The sequence below is a fragment of the Tauraco erythrolophus genome, chromosome 10 (assembly GCF_009769465.1).
Source record: "Tauraco erythrolophus isolate bTauEry1 chromosome 10, bTauEry1.pri, whole genome shotgun sequence".
Taxonomy (NCBI): domain Eukaryota; kingdom Metazoa; phylum Chordata; class Aves; order Musophagiformes; family Musophagidae; genus Tauraco; species Tauraco erythrolophus.
Window position 1 is genome coordinate 17569833 of NC_141474.1, and position 19281 is coordinate 17589113.

General features: G+C 37.7%; 1 protein-coding gene across 8 annotated transcripts in view; it reads left to right on the plus strand.

Annotated features, from left to right (window-relative positions):
- ZNF644 (zinc finger protein 644) overlaps positions 1-19281 on the plus strand; it is an 81389-nt gene that overhangs the window by 40127 nt on the left and 21981 nt on the right. For 7 of the 8 annotated variants that reach the window (XM_086617922.1, XM_086617920.1, XM_086617926.1 and 4 more), the window contains exon 2: positions 8153-8208. The gene's annotated coding sequence lies outside the window, so the exon portion shown is untranslated. Of the gene's footprint in view, positions 1-8152; positions 8209-8766; positions 8814-19281 lie in introns of those variants that run through there. The other variant, XM_086617924.1, reaches the window with a different exon arrangement.

A 19281-nucleotide genomic window follows, 5' to 3' on the forward strand; every position in this document is an offset into this window, starting at 1 on the left:
CAGTAAGGACGGTTGGCTTTGGAACAGTGTTAAAGCTGAAAAGAAAATGGCTACCAGAAATCATTGTTGCTACAGTAACAACATGGCTTGACTATTAATGTGCTGCTTTAACTACTGTCAGAAATATTGTGCAAGATACTGCTTTTCGGTAAAAGTATCCTTAATGGGAACAGATATTGAAATCCATTTAGATATTAATGGATATATCATCAGGCTTCTTATTTTAGAATACTAATCTATTTAGTGGAAAAACTAATTTCTAGTAAATATTTTTTAAAACCTAATTACTGCTTTTTCTACTCCCAAAAACGGCTTAATGGTTTTAAATTGTATTAATAAACATAATGTCCTTATAAAACAACTTGCAGAAAAAAAAAACCACAGTACAGAGCATTGATCTCTTTTAGCAATAATTTTTTTAACAAACTCTAATACTATTTCACAAAGTATGCGGTATCTGGTAACATAATTCTAGCTTTCAGAAATTAAGCTCAATGTTTTGTTGTTTTTTTTTTTTCATGCAGCAAAGCTTTTGTTTAAGGTATTTTTGTATTTTGAGTTCAAAATAAAAAAAATATGGCCAACCTAAATCCTGTTTGAAGATTTATAAATAAGGATCAGATTCTAGAGTGGAATCTACTCAGAGATCAGTGTTGTATTTTATTTCATAAAGATGTAAGTGTATGTATTGTGGAGTAAACTTTTTGTAAGTTTTTTTATTAATAAGGAAGATTGCAGTTATGTTGAAGAATTTCAGAGGTGCATAATGAAGTACGTCAGGAAAAGGGATATGTGAAGTGCAGTGGATGTGTGAAGATTAATTGATGCATTTCTCTGTGTGTCAGGATTCCAGAGGTGGCAGACTTGGTGGCAGGTATGGACTGATAGTAAACTATCTCTGCTCTTCCTCAAGGTCTTGTATGTGTGATGTGTCCTGTATACCTGTAGCTGATCCCATTTTTCTGTAGTTCTTTCATTTTTGAGGAGAGTTTTGGTGAAGTTCTCTGTCAGACTTCCCGACTGAAAAGATACCGGATTCATTCAGTATGGAGCTGATAAACTGTTCCCTGTTCAGGAGACTTACAAAAGATTATTCAGTGGTCATTGGTAAAAAAGAAGGCCTTTACTTAAAGTATACATCTGAAATATATGCTTGCCTGTGACTTAGAATGCAAGAATCTGTACTTAAAACATGTTAGTTCTGAAGTAACACACGTTATTTACATTGATTCTACATGTGTATTATTTTTATTGTACAATCTTATTTCACGCCTTCCTTTGGTATCTTGTACGAACAGTCTTCTGACTGATTTCAGTGGAGTCCTTCCTCATTTACAGGCATATGTGCCAAATACATAAAATGCAGCTTTGAAGTTGTAGAAAAATTGCATAGTATTTAAAGACAGTCATTCAGATAATAGTGTTGCTGCTTGGTGGTACACAAAAGAGGATGCACTAATTTGGTGTACACAACCTTAGCTTGAACTTTTTTATTTTATGTTTAGATTTGTTGTCTTCATTTTTTTATTAAAATTCTGTAGATTTTGTAGAAAGGAGAGGATGACACTACAAATTTCTAACAGCACTGTACAGTTTGATATTTTAAAAATGAACCTTGAAATCCAACAGGCTGTTTTCTTAAAATGGTCACATGGAAGGTGCTGCCTCAGATGTTTCTAAGTTTTTTGTTGTTTTTTTTAAGACACAAAATGTATGTTTTAGTTAAGGCTGTTGGTGCCTTAGAAAAGCACTTCAGCAAAGAAGCTTTCTGGTTTTGATTTCCATTTACTTGGTTTCAGCTGAGAAACTGGGTTGCGAACCTGGCCTAGAAATTTGTAAGGAACCGTAATCAATTTCTATGAGGTAGGCAAGATCTCATCTAACACTGTTTTCTGGAGTGCATTCATACACTGCTTACAGTCAGAGGATACGTCACTGTATTTTGGAGTGCTGTAAGGTTATCTGATGATATGGTGAAGGAATATACAGTAATTCAGACTGGAGGAGACAGTGATTCTGTAGCCGAAGGGTAGAGGCAGTTCCTGGGCAGGTGATGGTGAGATTTTACTGACAGTATAATGAAAGAATGGTTCAATGTCAAGGATGATGCCAAGGTTATGCACAGTGCCATTAGTAGTTTGGAGTGGAATGGAGAGATGATGTCATTCTGTGCTTTAAGCTTTTCCTATTGGAGAGAAGCTGCTATATTTAAGGTATATAAATGCAGCAAATGAAGAGCTAGTTCACGTAGTGAAGATGAATAGGCTGAAGGGTAACTGAAAATGTACAGGTGTTTATTATGCAAGTGATCTGCAGCTTAAACTGATAGAGAAATGATGAAGAAAGAAGATTGGTGATTTCTCTGCAGCTTATTGCTTATTGTGATTCTCACTGTGAAGAATGCCAATTGATTAGTTGGATATTGATGGACCGTAGACTTATTTATTAAATATCAGTGATACTTAGAATGTTACAACTGATATTAGCTGAGAGGGGAACTGCATTGCTAAGTAACCTTCAGAAACAGTATATTAATATTTTCTCTTAAGGCCTGGAAGTTCTAAATGTTTTCAGAACTCTACCTTTAAACTGATGCTTCAGTTAAGTGCTTTTATGATGCTTTCATTTGTATGTTGATTGTTACATATTTACTTACTGGACAATATATGCTCAAAGTAAACAGCTCTCAAACTATATTCATTTCCCCTTGCTTCTCTGTAGACATCTTTCCATCTTTATTGTGTGCCTTTTGTGTATGTCTTTAAATATTTACTTGTTTATCTGTTTAGTGATGGAGAGGAGAAGTAACTTTTTTGACCGATGTATGTTTTGTTAGTCTAAATCCCAGTCTAGCTAGAATATTTTTCCCTCTGGCTTTTCTGTTTATTTCATTTACGTAATAGGGATTTTTTAAATAATAATTAGATCTGTTGTTTGGCTTGGTGGTAAAAACACAAGTTCTTTTCTTCCATTCAAGCTACTCTTCTGGCTACTTTTTTCCCTACTGTGATACTCCTATTAATGTTGCATTCATCTGTGTGTAATCTTCTTGTTTGGACTGAAACAGCTTAACAGTCTGAGGTATGATCAGTTGTGTTCATTTCCTATGCTGTCACACTTTTCCTTGAAGTGCTTCACTGTCCCATACGGGGTGTTGTCAAAAAGCTAAGCTTACTCCAAGTAGAAAAATGAGAGATTCCAACACTTCCACGTGAAAGCCCTACCACAGCTTTGGGAACTGTGCTTGTGGCTTTTACTGTGATGAATACACAAAGGAAGAACTGGAACTTCTTTGAACTATTTTTCAGATCTCAAGATTCAAAATGCAGGAGACAGTCTTTTCTCTTGCAGTCCCTTGCTTGCTCACTCTTGTTCAGTCACTGCAGATTCTTTGAAGTCAGAAGCATTTCAGTAAAAGGACTTAAATTTTGTCTCTTCATGTTGTGAAGTTTTAAGTTTTTGCTTAATATGACTTCTGGATAATTCAGGCTTCAGTAGTGTACCTGCACTTAAATGACACTTTGCATTAACTGTTGTAAGAAGAGCGATTGTTATTTTTCCTTTTGCAGATTTAATTTTGGTAAATTTGATTGTGGTATTTATAATCTAGTTGTTTAAACTAAGGTTAGTATAGCATAGATTGAGAGGAGTTTTACAAATTCTCAAAGAATTTTGTGGTTTTTAGAAAACCTCATGTTTAAATTAGAGTGATTATTTAAATTAGTCTACACTGTACTACTATATATTTATGGGTACTGAATGTAGCTTAAGTTCTTTTTATACTTTTTAATAGAAATCAAAGAGCATCGAAGCTTCTTGTGGAAACAGAAAGCAGGAAACTACATTTCGTACAAACAAGGTCATTGTTGACTACTTATTGGGAAAATGGCTGTATAGGCTTGTATTTAAAGAGCTTTTCAGCTATATTAACTTATTTAGGAGAGTATTGTTAGCTAAATTTTTGCTTTTTCAGTCCTATTCTGGAATTATTTTATCCTTGTTAGTTGTGTGTACAGTTTTAGCTGGTCCTTCTTCTGGACTTCTTGTAATAGCCTTTTCTTAGAGTAATCTCTGCTTTCTACTGACTTTTTCCTGCATTGATTCTTAGCATTTTTAGATTTCTGTAAGATTATGGACATTTTCCAGAGCTGCATCAGATATTAGAAGGAGATTCTGCCTCCCCACTCCCGCTTGGAATTAGCAGATTTTAATGCTGGGACAGCAGCATCCTAATAAATGTAAATGCCACTCTCAACCAACTAATCACGTTTTCTAAGTCTGAGAAGGTATTTGAAGTCAGGACTACAGTTGCAAACGTTTTGCTGTGGCTTTATGTTGAGCTGGTGAAATGGACTGTTTAGCCACAGCTTATACCACCAAAAGTAGTTAGTATAGTATAATTTATTCTAGCCTTTATTTCTTCCTCTTCCTTCCCCCACAAGCATGATCAGCTATGGGGGCAAAAGCTAGTTTTGTATTACATTATAACTCTCTTTTAAAAAAATAACAACAAAAAACCCAACCAACCAACAAAACCTCACCAATAAAACTTAACCTACAAATTACATTCCTGCAATCATTCCGGGAGAAGGTGATGCTGAAAGACAGTTAAGTGCCTTCTTCCAGATAGATGTAGAAATGTCTGTTATCATGGATCTGATAGGAAATAAGGGCTAAATAATAGATACATAGATCAAAACTTATGTCAGAATTACTTTAAATTTTATTTACTCATTGTGCATCTTTGCATTCTAGTGTTTCTCAAACTTTTTCTCCAGAGAGGGGCATGTTCTAGGAGGTACTTCATTATAGCACAGGGCTCTAATAGCATAAATAGGAAATGAATAAAAGGAAGTTGAGTCTTGACATGCAATCCAGCTCTAATAACAAGAGGAGTTGTTAGGCAAGTTTTGTGTAGTAACTTACATTTGAACTCAGATTAATTGTCTTTATAAACCTTGTATTGTAAATAGTTATGAGCTTGATGCAAGAGCCCTGGATAAAATCTTTTGTGCTCTCTTTATAGATGTGAAAGTTATTATCTTAGTTGTTCTATATGAACCTGAATTTTGAGGTTTACTTATTCACTTGGGAAAGCAGTATTACGGAAGCTTTTGTATCTGTTCTCTAGTCAACCAGAAAGATTAAAGATTTTAACTAGTCTAGTGTGATTATCTGTAACAATTATTTTACAGATAATTTTATATTTACTTTGTGTCTCTCTGTAGCTCAAATACACTTGAGGAGTTGTACTTCTGTCTCTGAGCAGTACCCACAGATGTGACTTTGTCATTGCATACAGACTGGAGAAATCTTTGTGCCTGCTTCGGCCTTTTTCGTGTGTTGCATGAAAAGAAGTATCATTGATACGCTTTTTCATTTTGTCACTTGGCAAGGTGATCATTGCTAGCACTGAATCAGCTTTGATTCACGTTTACTGGTTAGTGAGAAATGCTTGTGCTTTCAAGCACTTTCAGTCCATTTGTATTTCTTCAGTATCACTGGAGGTACATGTCAGATACTGCCCATCTCCACCATTGTAGTTTTCTACCGCTTCCTGTTCACTGCCCTTATCAGAACAGGCAGCTGCTCATCGGTGATCGGAAAACCTAACCATTTTACAGCAGTCCCTGTACCTGCTGTTGGCCCTCTTTTACTCTTTGGATGGTGAGAGCTCAATGTGAATGCTCTGTAACTACGTTTCTTACCTGCTTTTGAGTCCCTTTTGATGCTGTCTTTATTTCTTTGTGAGAGAGAGAGTGGCTTTCAGTCTTGCTTCCTTTCCTGATAACAAGACTTAAAACAGGAAAATCAGAACCAAAGCGTTTGTGAGTTTGAAATCTTTGCCTTTCCCTAACGAGTCTTGGAGAGCTACCTCTCTTGGATCTGCTGGTAAAGAATTTCAGGTGCTCAGTTATTCCAAATGTCAACACCCTTGAAATGACATGTTAGAGTTTGTTTGTGCTGGTGTGAGAGGAAGCTTCCTTGACAGCAGAAAGACTTTTGAGAGGTGAGTGTTGGTTAAGTACTGTAGATTGGGTTGCTTTAAACAGTGAGAGTCTCAATGCCATCAATAGTTTGGGCTAAAATCTGGTGTCTTGATGCAGGTTGCATTGCCTTCATCAAGATGCTTGCATGTCACTGCTTGTACTGTCTCCCAGTGAGTGGAGCTTTGAACACCAGTGGGTTCGAAATCCCCAAAAGGGGAATTAATTCTGCAGGGCCCTTTGAAGTTTGTAACACAGGACTGCAGTGGCCAGTCCTTTGGTCCTTCAGCATTCAAGAATACCTGCAGTTAAGTTTTCTCCAAAGAACATGTTCAATGAGTACATGCCTCCCATATAGGCAGTGGAGGGTAAGACTTCCCATTTTATGTCAAGAGAGTAAATCAATTTGTCCAAAGTAACACGTTTCCATGAAAAAGCTGTTACAGTGAGTAAGGGGTTGTATGACAGCCTGCTGCTGTACTACCACAGTGATATCTACTGTTGTCTGGACTCAATCCTTTGATGCAAAGATTCTGTCTGCACTTGAATCACAAACCATGAAATCTATGTTGAGAACAGTTACTGCTAATGTTGAGCTAATTGCAGTGTTCGGAAGATGTGAGAAATGCTGCGATGGTTTTGTGAGATCATTTTGCATGGGGGCAGAGACATGATGTAGCTCTTACTTCAGTGAGAGAAGCGTTAGACTGGGATTGACTCTGCCCAGCCAAAGTGCACAGGTTTACTGAGATGTCTGGTTTAGTGCTGATCTTAGTGTTTGATAATGTAAATCCTACATAGACCTTCTTTCCTATTTTGGAAAAGAGTTTGGCTCTTCATGTGTGCAGGGTGTATTTTCTGGGCATTTTTAACTGTACCTTTACATTTATCTTCTGTAACGTACAGTAGGGCTCCACTGCTGTTTGAAAATAACATTTTTGCTTCTCTAGACACATGAATATTACTCTAAAACCTGACTAAAGAACTTTATTTTTTTCTGTAATACAGCTTATTTGAGAATGAGCGTATCTTTTGAATAACATTAAGGCATAAAGGCTACAGCTTAATGTTATAATTAGGAAATGATCCTGGGGCTAGGGAAGGGAGCTTGGAGACTTGTCTGCTGTTTCTTTACATTGCCCAGCAAGACTTTTTGAAAGATCTGTCTTTCCTTACTCTCTGTCTTTGTAATTTAGTTAGCCTGGTGGCTTTGAGACAGTTATAGGCTGACTGGGGAACTCAGAATCAAAAAGCTGTGTGTGAACAAATTGAGGGGAGGAATCTTAGGCAGTATGTGAGGATAGGTACCTCTTTCAGAGTTAATTTTGGTGATGGATACATTAATTTAGTCTAGATATGAATAACCCTCTCTGTAAAGCAGTTGTGTCTTCATTAGAAGTAGACCCAGTTCTGTAGAGATGCTGTACCCAAACCCATTCTTGTTTTTGTGCAGCTTCAGTGACTTTCAGAGTCTCTTCCAAATGTTATATAGTCTGATTTTTCCAACTAAGAAGTGAAAAATTGCCTTGTGTAGTTAGTTCTGTCAAAGATCCGTAAGCAAAACTGAAATTAGAGCATTTAATCTGGTATTAATGAGACTTCATGAAGGCAAAGTAAGTTAAGGTTTTAAAATGGGTCAGCTAGCCTTAAAATAATAAACATAACTTTGTTCTAGGAAAGGTGAGGAATTAGGCCCAGGTTTAAAACCTTCCAACACTTAATGTCAGATATGTTGGTCGTTTTTGCTAAAAAGATTGGAAAAAGTTTTCATTTGTAACCGTTTCCTTTCTGTGCTTCATTCTCCATTCAGGGAACTTAAGATAGCTGACTTTGAAGGCACTAGCAGAAAATGCAGCAGAGCTTTTTTTGCCATGCAACTTTTTTCCCCTGTTGTGCCCGCTTATTTTAACAGTATGTGTATATTTGGTATGATTTCTTTGCGGATTTTTTAATTAAGTGCCAACATCTATGTTATTTCAAAATTACATGTGTATTTGAGAGAAGACCACTGGAATTTTGATGTTTCTACCGTGAGATAGAACTGATAGAATAAATTTATAACTGTGGATTTCTTTGCTCTGTTCTTTACCTGTCTTGTCTGATAGTCGAGAACACAAGCAGAAAGCAACGACAGCTATACAGTAAGTTCTTGTTTTATTTTGCAGGTTTGTTTTAATGTGGAAGTGGATCTCGCAGCTTAATGCAAATCAAGCAAACAAAGGTGAGTAGAAGTTTTGTGATTTGTTGGGGAGTGTTGTGGTTGGTGTTTTTTTGGGTTGTTTGGTGTTTTTTTTTTCAAATTCCTTGGATCCATTAGCATAGACTGCTAAACGCTCAGAGAAAGTGGTCAGTGAAAGTTGTATTGAACCTTATGTGTTGATTACTGTAATTTATGGACATAATGTTACTTCTGTGATACCAAAATAGGAACAAAACACACACACTCCTAATATTTAAGATTATTATTATAATTATGCTTTTCTTCCATAAACTGTTATAGTCAAAAAGCTATCAAGGCATTCCGCTAGCTGTTGAGAGCCAAAATTATGAGTACTTCAAATGAATTTCATCCTCTGCATATTATCCACCTGATTTCAAAGTACTGAAAACGTGCTTTCTGTTGTCAAAGCAGTATGTTAAAACTTGCACTTACTCTATTAATAAATAAATTTGTCAGAAGTTTGGCCAGCTACCAGAATAGCATTTCAAATTTTTAATAATGAAATTCTGTCGAGTTTTTGATTTTGTTTTTTTTTTTCCTTTCCTGTCCTCGGGGACCTTTTTGGGAGCTATTTGAAAGACAAAGTATATGAAGATTTACTGCTGGTACTCTTGAGCTGTTGAACTTTAGTGTCCACTTGCATTTGCAAAGTGTCCATCTAGGAAAAAATTTCTGTAATTTTTGCATTTCTCCTCCTCCCCTCACCCCTTATTTTGAGAAAGCTAAGCCCACGTTCTGTTTCTTCTCAAGTTACTTGATATTCTACTTCAGGAATACTTTGAACTATAAAATTAATCTCTTCTCCATTAAATTATGTGAATCATTTAACAAAGAGCAATTTGCTTTAATCTGTTCTAGTGTGAGACTTTCAAGAGTATCTTCAGGTAAGGACCCACAGTTTGTTAAGGTCTGTTTTGGAGGCAGGGCGTGATGGACTCGTACGTAGGCTTCTGTAGCAAACAAAACCTGATTTCTCAAGTTTACTGCTTGCTGTTTGACTAATAAGCCATCGCAGAATACAGCTGCTTGAGGTGACTTGATAATTCGAAGAGGTGAGAGGGAAATCCCATATGCTCATATGAAGCTTGTTTTTAATTTCTAATTTCCGATTAATGTGTAGACTTAATGTAACTTTCAAAATGTAGTATGTGCATTTTAAAATAGACATGACTGCTTTGTTTGTATCTTCTGCTCTGCGAAGACTTTTTTAGAGCTACTGCTGTCAACTTTAAAATACTGATTATAGCAGAACACTTGGTGGAGAATTTGAAATAACTTTTCTGTTCAGTATTGTTCCTTTGTATAATGTGTAACTGAGGACTTTGGTTATGAATTGTCTTCTGAACTATGAACAATTAAAAGTAAGCTATACTGCTGTAGTATGCATATACTTATGCATAGAGGATGTTTAGTGCCTTAGCCTGACTTCACAGGTTTCTAGAATGTGCTGCTTTGAGAAAAGGAATAAATCCAACTCTGCAAAAAGGAAATATTTCTTTATCCGAGGATGAGTGTAAAACAAGAATCGTGACTCGGGAGGGAACTTCAATTCACAGTAACGTTTAGATTGTTTCCTGTGCCTTCTAATGCTTTCAGTACTTCATGGTTACAGTTTATGTTCTCTCTCTTCTTAATGTGTGTGTTATCTCATTACTGGTTTAAATATAGAAAATTAGTTGAGAAGTCTAATATATGAATGAGTGTGTTCTTTAAGCATGAAATTTTCTGAATGAAACTCCAAAGACCTTTCATCTTAATGGTAGTTAGCTGTGTGTAATAGAAAAAAGCTGGTTTCTGAGGATAAAGCCTGTACTCTTGCATACATAAGAGAGACAGAAATATGTATAAAAGAATACATGGAAACAGTGTAGTGTCGTTTGGTCAGTATTGTTATTGCTTGGAGGAGATCTTGAGGTTCTGACAGTTCTGTGAAAATGACAATTGAATAGTCAGTAAATCAATGAAAATATTACACATTATCAGGGAACAAAACAAAAACCAGAACAAAACAAAAGGCAAATCCGGTTACACAAATTTGTGGTGTACCAAAGATGCATTGCATTGCAATGTATGTTGCCTCTTGAGTACCAGTCCAGTCCTGTGACTGAAAAATGACAGCAGAGCAAAAGAAGGTTCTGAGAAGGGCAGCAAGGATGATTGAAAGACTTCATTTTAAAGAACAGCCTGCGTTTTCCAACTGCTTCTGTCTCCTCTCATGACTGTAGTGGCTGCAGCATCTTGTAGACTTCTAAACAATGACCTTAACTCCCACAACTCAGTGCAGACTTTTCCTTTTGTGTAAACTTACGTCATTTAAAGCAATAGCTGAAAGTGATTTAATGATTTGCTCAAACATGAGGGTTTTTTTATACTCTTGATCAGAGTGCATTTCCTAATGACACTGATAGTGTTTTCAATGTAGGTTTTATTTGAGTAAAGGATTTGGTTGGGTTTTTTTTCCTTCTAATTTCAAATAATTCACTTTCCTAATGCAAATATAAAAGGTATACTATCCTGACGTTTGGAAAGAAGAAAAAAAGTCTATTGCCAGTTAAAAAGACACAGGTGTAAGATACTGTTTACAAACAGTGAATGTACTTTATTGGGACAACTGTAGTATTTGTTCTTATATTTTCTGACTTCCAGACTGCATCTTCTAAGCTCCGTAGGAGGACCTATCTTGTTTTAAATATGGGGGAAGGTTAGGAAAAAGTGATCTTGGTCTCAATGTGTTAACAGTATAATGGGTCACACTTCTGTGTAACAGTAAAAGTTACAGAACTCTCCTTTTGCCTCAGTCTTCACTGGCAAGAGCTCTAGCCGCACTGCTCAAGTCACAGAAGGCAAAGGCAGGGACTGGGAGAATGAAGAACCACCCACTGTAAGAGAATATCAGGTTTGAGACCATCTAAGGAACCTGAAGGTACACAAGTCCATGGGAGCTGATGAGGTGTATCTGCGGGTCGTGAGAGAACTGGCAGATGAAGTTGCTGAACCATTATCCATCATATTTGAGATCCCACCAACTGGAAAAGGGGAAACGTAGCCCTCACTTTTAAAAAGGTAAAAAAGGAAGACGTGGGGAACAACAGGCCAGTCAGGCTCACCTCTGTGCCTTGCAAGATCATGGAGCAGATTCTCCTGGAAACTATGCTGAGGCACATGGAGGTAAAAAAGGAGGTGATTGGTGACCGCCAACATGGCTTTACTAAGGGCAAATCATGCCTGACAAATTTGGTGACCTTCTATGATGGGGTTAAAACATTGGTGGATAAGGGAAGAGCAACTGATGTCATCTACCTGGACTTGTCCAAAGCGTTTGACACTCTCCCACACGATATCTGTGTGTCTAAATTGGAGAGACGTGGATTTGTCGGATGGACCACTCGGTGGATAAGGAATTGGTTGGATGGTCGCACTCAAAGAGTTGTGGTCAGTGGCTTGATGTTCAAGTGGAGAACAGTGAGGAGTGGCGTTCCTCAGGGATTGGTATTCGGTCTGGCGGTGTTTAACATCTTTGTCGGCGACATGGACAGTGGGATTGAGTGCACTCTCAGCAAGTTTGCTGACAACACCAAACTGTGTGGTGTGGTTGAGACACTGGAGGGAAGGGATGCCATCCAGAAGGACCTTGACAGCCTTGAGAAGTGGGCCTCTGTGAAACTCATGAAGTTCAACAAGACAGAGTGCAACGTCCTGCACGTGGGTTGGGACAATCCCAAGCACAAGTGTAAGATGGGCAGAGAATGGATTGAGAGCAGCCCTGAAGAGAAGGACTTAGGGGTGTCAGTTGAGGAGAACCTCACCATGAGCTGGCAATGTGCGCTTGCAGCCCAGAAAGCCAAGCATATCCTGGGCTCCATCCAAAGAAGTGTGTCCAGCAGGTCGAGGGAGGTGATTCTGCCCCTCTACTCCGTTCTGGCAAGACCGCACCTGGAGTACTGCATTCAGCTCTGGGGCCCTCAACATAAGAAGGACATAGACCTGTTGGAGCGGGTCCAGAGGAGGGCCATGAAGATGATCTGAGGGCTGGAGCACCTCTCCTATGAAGACAGGCTGAGAGAGCTGGGGTTGTTCAGCCTGGAGAAGAGAAAGCTCTGGGGAGATCTTATTGCAGCTTTCCAGTACTTAAAGGGGGCCTACAAGAAAGCTGGAGAGGGAGTTTTTACAAGGGCATGTAGTGATAAGACAAGGGTCAATGGCTTTAAATTGAAAGAGGGTAGATTTAGATTAGATATAAGGAAGAAATTTCTCACTCTCAGGGTGGTGAGGCACTGGAACAGGTTGTCCAGAGGAGTTGTGGCTGCCCCATCCCTGGAAATGTTCAAGATCAGGTCGGATGAGGCTTTGAGCAACCTGATCTAGTGGCAGGTTTCCCTGCCCATGGCGGAGGAGTGAAACTAGCTGATCTTTAAGGTCTCTTCCAACTCAAACCTTTCTATGATTCTGTGAATTCTGCACAGGATAAATTTGCATATGTAGGATTTATGTTTCTTTGGCTCAGATAGGAATCTCATACAATATTCATTTTGTTCATATTATCCTGGTAAGGTGAAGTTGAGTTTCCTGCTATTAAATCACTTACGGTGATGCCTTTTAAAAAAAAGCCAAACCACCCAAACAAACAAACAAACCTAATTATTAGGAGAGTGACCTTATCTTTTCTTGTCACGTGGAATTACGAGTTTTGCCTGTTCCTCTGGTCATGTAAAGAGCTATATAGCTTTGAGTCTTTTAGAAACTCTTATTTCATACGTTTATCAGTAAGGTTGATAACTTTCTCCAAGTTGACGGATTTTTTTTTGTTCTTAATCTAAAAAGGTACAAGATGTTTTTTGGCCTTACCTGGCACTGTTACTTACAATCTTGTTAGCTTTTTAACCCTTGGTCACTGAAAGAACGTAGGGGATGATGAGAGCCAGTTTGCTGGTAAGGATGAGTGAGTATCACTAATGTAATTTTGTACACTAAGGTTCTAAATTAAATGAGTAAAAGCAGAGCATTCATTTCAGATAGTCTTTTTATAATTGAGAAAGATAGCGTGCTTTAGGATTTAAGAAATGTCTCTACATTAGCAGGAGAAACAATCTTAAAATTTGTGGTATTATTAAAATATGTACAGGAAATAGTTAGCCAAAAAAGCAAAAAGCATGAGAAATTGCTAGATGTATTTCAGATCATGCTGGATAATAAGAATTAGAACTTTTATTTAATATAGTAGGAAATAAGGTCAGAATTTTTCCAAATTTGAAAGGTATGTCATGCTCAAAGATCTGTCTCAATAAAATTGAGTTAACCTGTTCTTTATATCGTCTTTAAGAAAGTTATACTGTAAATCCATTATGCAGCATCATGTTGTTGTCATGCAAGTTTTCATCTGTGACCTGTAGGACTCACGCTTCAGGACTAGTTCATGCAGATAACTAACAATGTAGTTTAATGAACTTGAGAAATATTCTTATAAAAAGAATCAAATATACCTGACTTCTAAAAATCCTTCCCTGTCTTGTTGTGATCTTTACATACTAACAAAAGTACATTGAATCGCTTATCCAAATAACAAGCTGGATATTTATACCTTAAGAGGTCTTTAGCTTCAGTTACTCAACTCACCTTTCTTTGAAATTTGTGATTACAGTGAAAATAAGACTTCTGTGGCCGTGTAGTTCTAATCATTGGAGCTTTGTATAGAGTTAGGGAAAACAGCTAGTTACTAGAGTCAGTTCATTGATATATATAGATATAGATAGATAGATAGATTGGATTTGGATAGGAAGAAAAGGTTCTTTACCCAACTACTCACACAAGGTATCTGAACAGAAAGACCGAGTTGTAGGAAAATCCTTTGTTTTAAATCGAAAATCAGTTTTAGGTTTGGATATGAAAATTCTGTAGATTCTGTTTTGATTAATTTTAAATGTCTTTGTATTAGTACCCCATTGCTCATACTTGGTGGCTGGAGGAACGCTTTCAGTTCTGTGTTTTCTACATGTGGGCAATAATTAGATTTGCATACAGAATTTCACCACCACTTGGTGGCAGTACCTGGCTTCAAAAGGACTTGTTTGTGAGCAGATAAAGTGACTTTGATTCTGTAGAACTATAGGTTATGGGGAAGTAGATTTGTTTTTAAATTTCTAAGAGTTAGTGATGTGTTTTAGAAATGAAAATACTTTTTATTTAACCTACTGTAAGGATTTGCATTTGTATATCTCTATGGAAAATCTAGCTATCATGTCTGATGTAATTTAAGAGCATTTCTTGTGTTAATAGTATTCTCAGAAGATGTATTCAATGTTCCCCAGTTGAATTATTTTAGCATTTACTTCTAGCATTTTACTTCGATTGAGTAGTGTACTTCAAGTAATTTTAGAACATAAAATTTGCTTCATGGTAGTGTTCTTCATAATGTTGTCTTTTGCAGTTAAATAGAGGACTGCCAAAGCTGCATTTTTACCATCTGAAGTGTTCTTTGCATTTTCACATTTTTATTTATTGATGTAAATTTTAGGAAAATATTCCCCAGTAGATTTTTCTGATAACAAAGTTAGTAAAGGTTTGTGCCCTTACTCACAGTCGTTTGCCTCTGGATTGTGCCGATTCAGCAGTGCCTGGGTCCCAGCCTTTGAAACTGGATAATGAACTTGTTGATAAAGTGTGAAAGAAGGACCGTGTGGGAGTGGAGGAAGGCAGGAGTTAGTTAAATTGACTTTGCTGCAAAGAAAAGCATAATTCCAATGTATAGCACAGTAATTTGACAGCATATGGCTCCATGTTGCGACTACTTCCTCTCCTCTGCAAGCCGAAATCTTCTGCAATGACAGCGGGTCCTTCGTTATAGTATTATCCCCCATGTAAGGACTGTAGTGGTGAGACTGGAGCCTGGAAGTATGTAGCTACTTTCCTGTCATAATTTTACCCGTCCAGCCACGCAGCCACTTGCTCAGCCTCCTCCATCCCTGGGGAGAGAGAGAGAACTCAGAGAGACCAAAAATCCAAGATAATTCCCCAAAAGGGAGAACTCCAACTTCCCCATCAACCCTCCTCTATGTACCGGACAAGACGTTGCATTATATGGAATACTCCATTGACCAATTTGACCCTCAATCCTAAATCTAAATTCAAACTGTAAGAGGAGTTGTGGGCCCTTTGTCCCAGCTGTGCTCCCCGCAGCCTGTTGTGCTCCTGCACACTGGCAAAACATGAGAAGCTGAAAGGTCCTCGATGTCTCAGCACCGACTATAAACATCAGTGCACTATCAACATTCTTCTCATAACAAATCCCTACCAAATCCAAAACACAGAGCTCTTCCCGCTGCTAAAAAAGAAAACTAACTCTGTCCCAGTCAAAACCAGGACATTTGCTAAGCATGTGCCCTTTGTGAAATGTCTCACTGTGACTGGAGTTTGTCCTGGTTTCGCTGGGATAGAATCATAGAATCAGGTTTTTGTTCAGAAAATCTGTGTTTCTAAAGTAAGCTGCATTTTTAAGGAGACTGCAGTACCCAGGTGGGTGAGAACAAAATTGATAAGACACTTTGTTTTAGTTTGTAGCCAGACATGGTATGAAGGTATCCATAGGGATGGAGGACTTTTCAACTTGTTTTTTGCAGCGATGTCCAAGAACCCGGGGGGAGCTTGGCCAGGGTGACTGACACCCGAATTGGCAAACAGGTATTCCGTACCATGTAACGTCATGCTTACTATAAATTGAAAAGTTTGATGAGGACGGGCTCTCTTTCTCAGCAGTTGCTGTCCTTGGAGGGTCTCTTCTGTCATTGTGCTCCCTAGGCCTGCTTTCTCTATTCTGGGACTGCTGTTTCGGGACTTTCCTATTCCAGGATTGCTAGCCAGGAACGGGCTGGGCATTGATCAGGGAAGGAGTGGTGAGCAATTGCACTATACATCACTTGTCTGTTGTTGTTGTTATTAATAATAATAATAATTTCCATTTTATTTTATTTCAATTATTAAATAGTTCTCATCTCAACCCACAACTCTTCCTTCCTTTTCCTGATTCCCCTCCTCAAGTGGGTAATAGAAGAGCTGGCTGTTGTTTAGCCTTGGATACAGCCTGATTGTAGTCAGAGTTACAACAGCACTCCTGGTGAGAGTGGCTTCTATGAGGAGGAAATATTTTTATTTTATTGCCTGAAAAGCTGACACTAAGAATCCAGGATCTTTAGGCCCCTCTGAGGCGTGACATATCAAGAAGGCATCTAAGTAAATTGTGACATAGAAAAGGCATTCATCCTGTGCAAAGTCCTGAATTGTAGAAATACTGATAGATAATGAGGTGGGACTTGGGAAATGCATGTCTATAAATTTGAGTGTGATAATATTACTTTACTTAGTGAGTGATAATACTATTTTATTTAGTGAGAGTACTCTAGAAAACAGGAACACTGGAAGAGAAATAGAAGGGAGAGGGTCATCAAGTTATAGTCTTGCTGTGAATATATTCTACATAACTTGGGATAGAGAGAAGGCACTTTTGCTGTATACCGATTATTTTTGTGTAATATTCTTAAGCTGTCAATGATAAATCTGAAGTTAGTGATTGGAAACTTTTTTTTTAATTAAAATACTCTTGTGCCTTTATTGCTGATATTTTGAAATGATATAAAAAAGTGGATAGTTGAGCGTACGGAGCACTCTGAACATGAGTAAAGTAAGCAAGAATTGAGATACTGTGTGGCAAAGTGTGCTAAAGCACAGTCACAGAATAGTTGAGGTTGGAAGGGACCTGTGGAGATCTTACACAATCCTCTGCCTTAAGTAGGGTCACCTTGAGCAGCTTTCCCAGAACCCTACTGTCTGGACAGCTCTTGAACATCTCCAAGGATGGAGGCTCCACAGCCTCTCTGAGTAACCTGTACCAGTCACCCTCACAGTAAAAAATTTTCCTTGTTTTCAGATGGAAACTCAGCTATTTTAGTTTGTACCCGTTACTTCTTGTCCTATCACTGAACACCACTGGAAAGAGTCTGACTCCGTCTTTTTGTACCCTCCCTTCAGATGTTTGTACACCTTGATGAGATCCTACCAAGCCTTCTCCTCTTGCCTCCAAAAATATTGTCTTACAACAAGGATGGGAGCAGGGCTTTTATTTACAGACTGTCATGAGGAAAAACTTTCTTGGTTTGTAATGCTGGTGGTTAATAAAATAAACTATTCATTGTATTGTGTCTAAATAAAAGCAATTTTTGTTACCATACTTGAGGCTTAAGAATACATTTGACTGAAAAACACAGGTAATGGAAATGAAAGAGACAAAAAGTGTTTTCTCAAGACATTTACTTTACAGAGAGAAAAGATGTGAGCATGTGAGATTGACATAAAGGCAAATAATTTATCTATGCATGTAAAAGTAAGTTACCAGTTTTGGAGAGAAAGTGTATCATCACAAAGCATAAAGTCTCACAAAACTTTTGTGTCTCTTACTGGACTGCTGTTAGTCATTGCCATGTATGTCTGCATTTAGGAAAATTCAGTATTTAATTGTAGTTCTTATCTTTAGAAACTAATGGCAGTGCAATTCCAACTAGACCATACTACTAAAAATTCAAAATAGACAAAGAGCTGCAGAATGGTGGAGACTTAAGTACTTGGGTGTCCTCTATGAACAGGGTTGTGGAATGCTGGGGGGAGTTAAGAAGCCTGTGGAGTTTCCAGGCAATGTGTGACTGTTCTTAAATTACCAGATTCAAAGTCTTGGTTTTTCGTACTGGCTAGGCATCTTTTAGAAATACCTGATTCACTTTGAAAAGTCTCTACCAGTGAAACGGTCTTAAACTGCTGCATTAACACTTAGAACTAGAGGAGGGGTTTTTTTTAAGTCATACATCTGATTCTTGTGACACTTAAATTGCGTTGTCATTTATTGTATTGATTTCAGTATTGAATTTTAGCATGATGCACCCCATTGCGACAAACCGGTTTATTTTCCCAAGCAAATCAATACTAGAGGAATAAGATTAAGAATGGTCGGTGGCAGTAAGGGTATTCTCTTCTATGATTTCTGAATTGTAAGACAGACATCCTTCAGTTGCATACTGTTTCCTTTCACATGTGAGATGTTAAAATATCACTCTTAAACATTTTAGACCAGAAATTAAATTTCTGAAATTTGGACGGTTTTAAGGAAACTTTTTTTTTCCTTACTACCTGACACACAGCATTTGAAGACATTGTTTCAATAGAAACAATGCTTCACATAAATAAACTTTCTGAAAAAGTGTGCTTCTGGATTGATGTTCCCGACTATAACCTTACTGAAAAGATGGGCTGCGGTTGTATAATGACTCTTCTATAATTCAGAATTTCTCTTTGGTCAAGTTTTTCCACAGAGGTATGACAACTCAAGGAATGTTTGAACAATGTAACTAAAGGTTATACTGTAGTTGGCAATAATTTTGTATTTTTAGGCATAATACAACTTTTTAGTGTTGTATCAGTAATTTCTCTTGCTGCTTAAAAAATAATTTTTTAATATGGGAGTCTGATTAGCTATGAGAGTTTTCTGATGTTTGTGTTTTCATGTGAACAACTATGGATCTGAATTGAAGATAATTATTTTTCAGTGGAACTTCTCAGACTGTAGTTACATTAATAACCATATACTTCCATGTAAAGTAGGTGTGGGAGGGCAGTTTCATGGTGTTGGGTGTACTAAACAAGCTGTCTCTTCACTACAGAAGTTTTAAAAAAAAAAAATCCACAATTACTCAGGTGAATCTGTAGTTTTCAGACTTAAATAAGGCAGTCTGCAAATAGTCAATGTCTACTGTGCAGAAGGGGATGTATTTTCAACAGCTTAATTTGCAAGCAGAGAGAGGAGCTGGAGGACAGCAAGGTGAGTCACTCTGGTTGTCAGGCTTTGTGGTTCTCCTTCCATCTGAAGGGCAGATGGACCTGGAAAACAAGTAGTAGGTATTCTAATGATCAGAGTATCATGATTTCACTGACTTTGGGTATTCATAATGCTAGGTAACAGCCAAAACTCAGGAGGTGTGAACTGTGTGCATTACTATGTGGAAGAGGCAAAAATACTGTCTAGCTGTCTGCTAAATA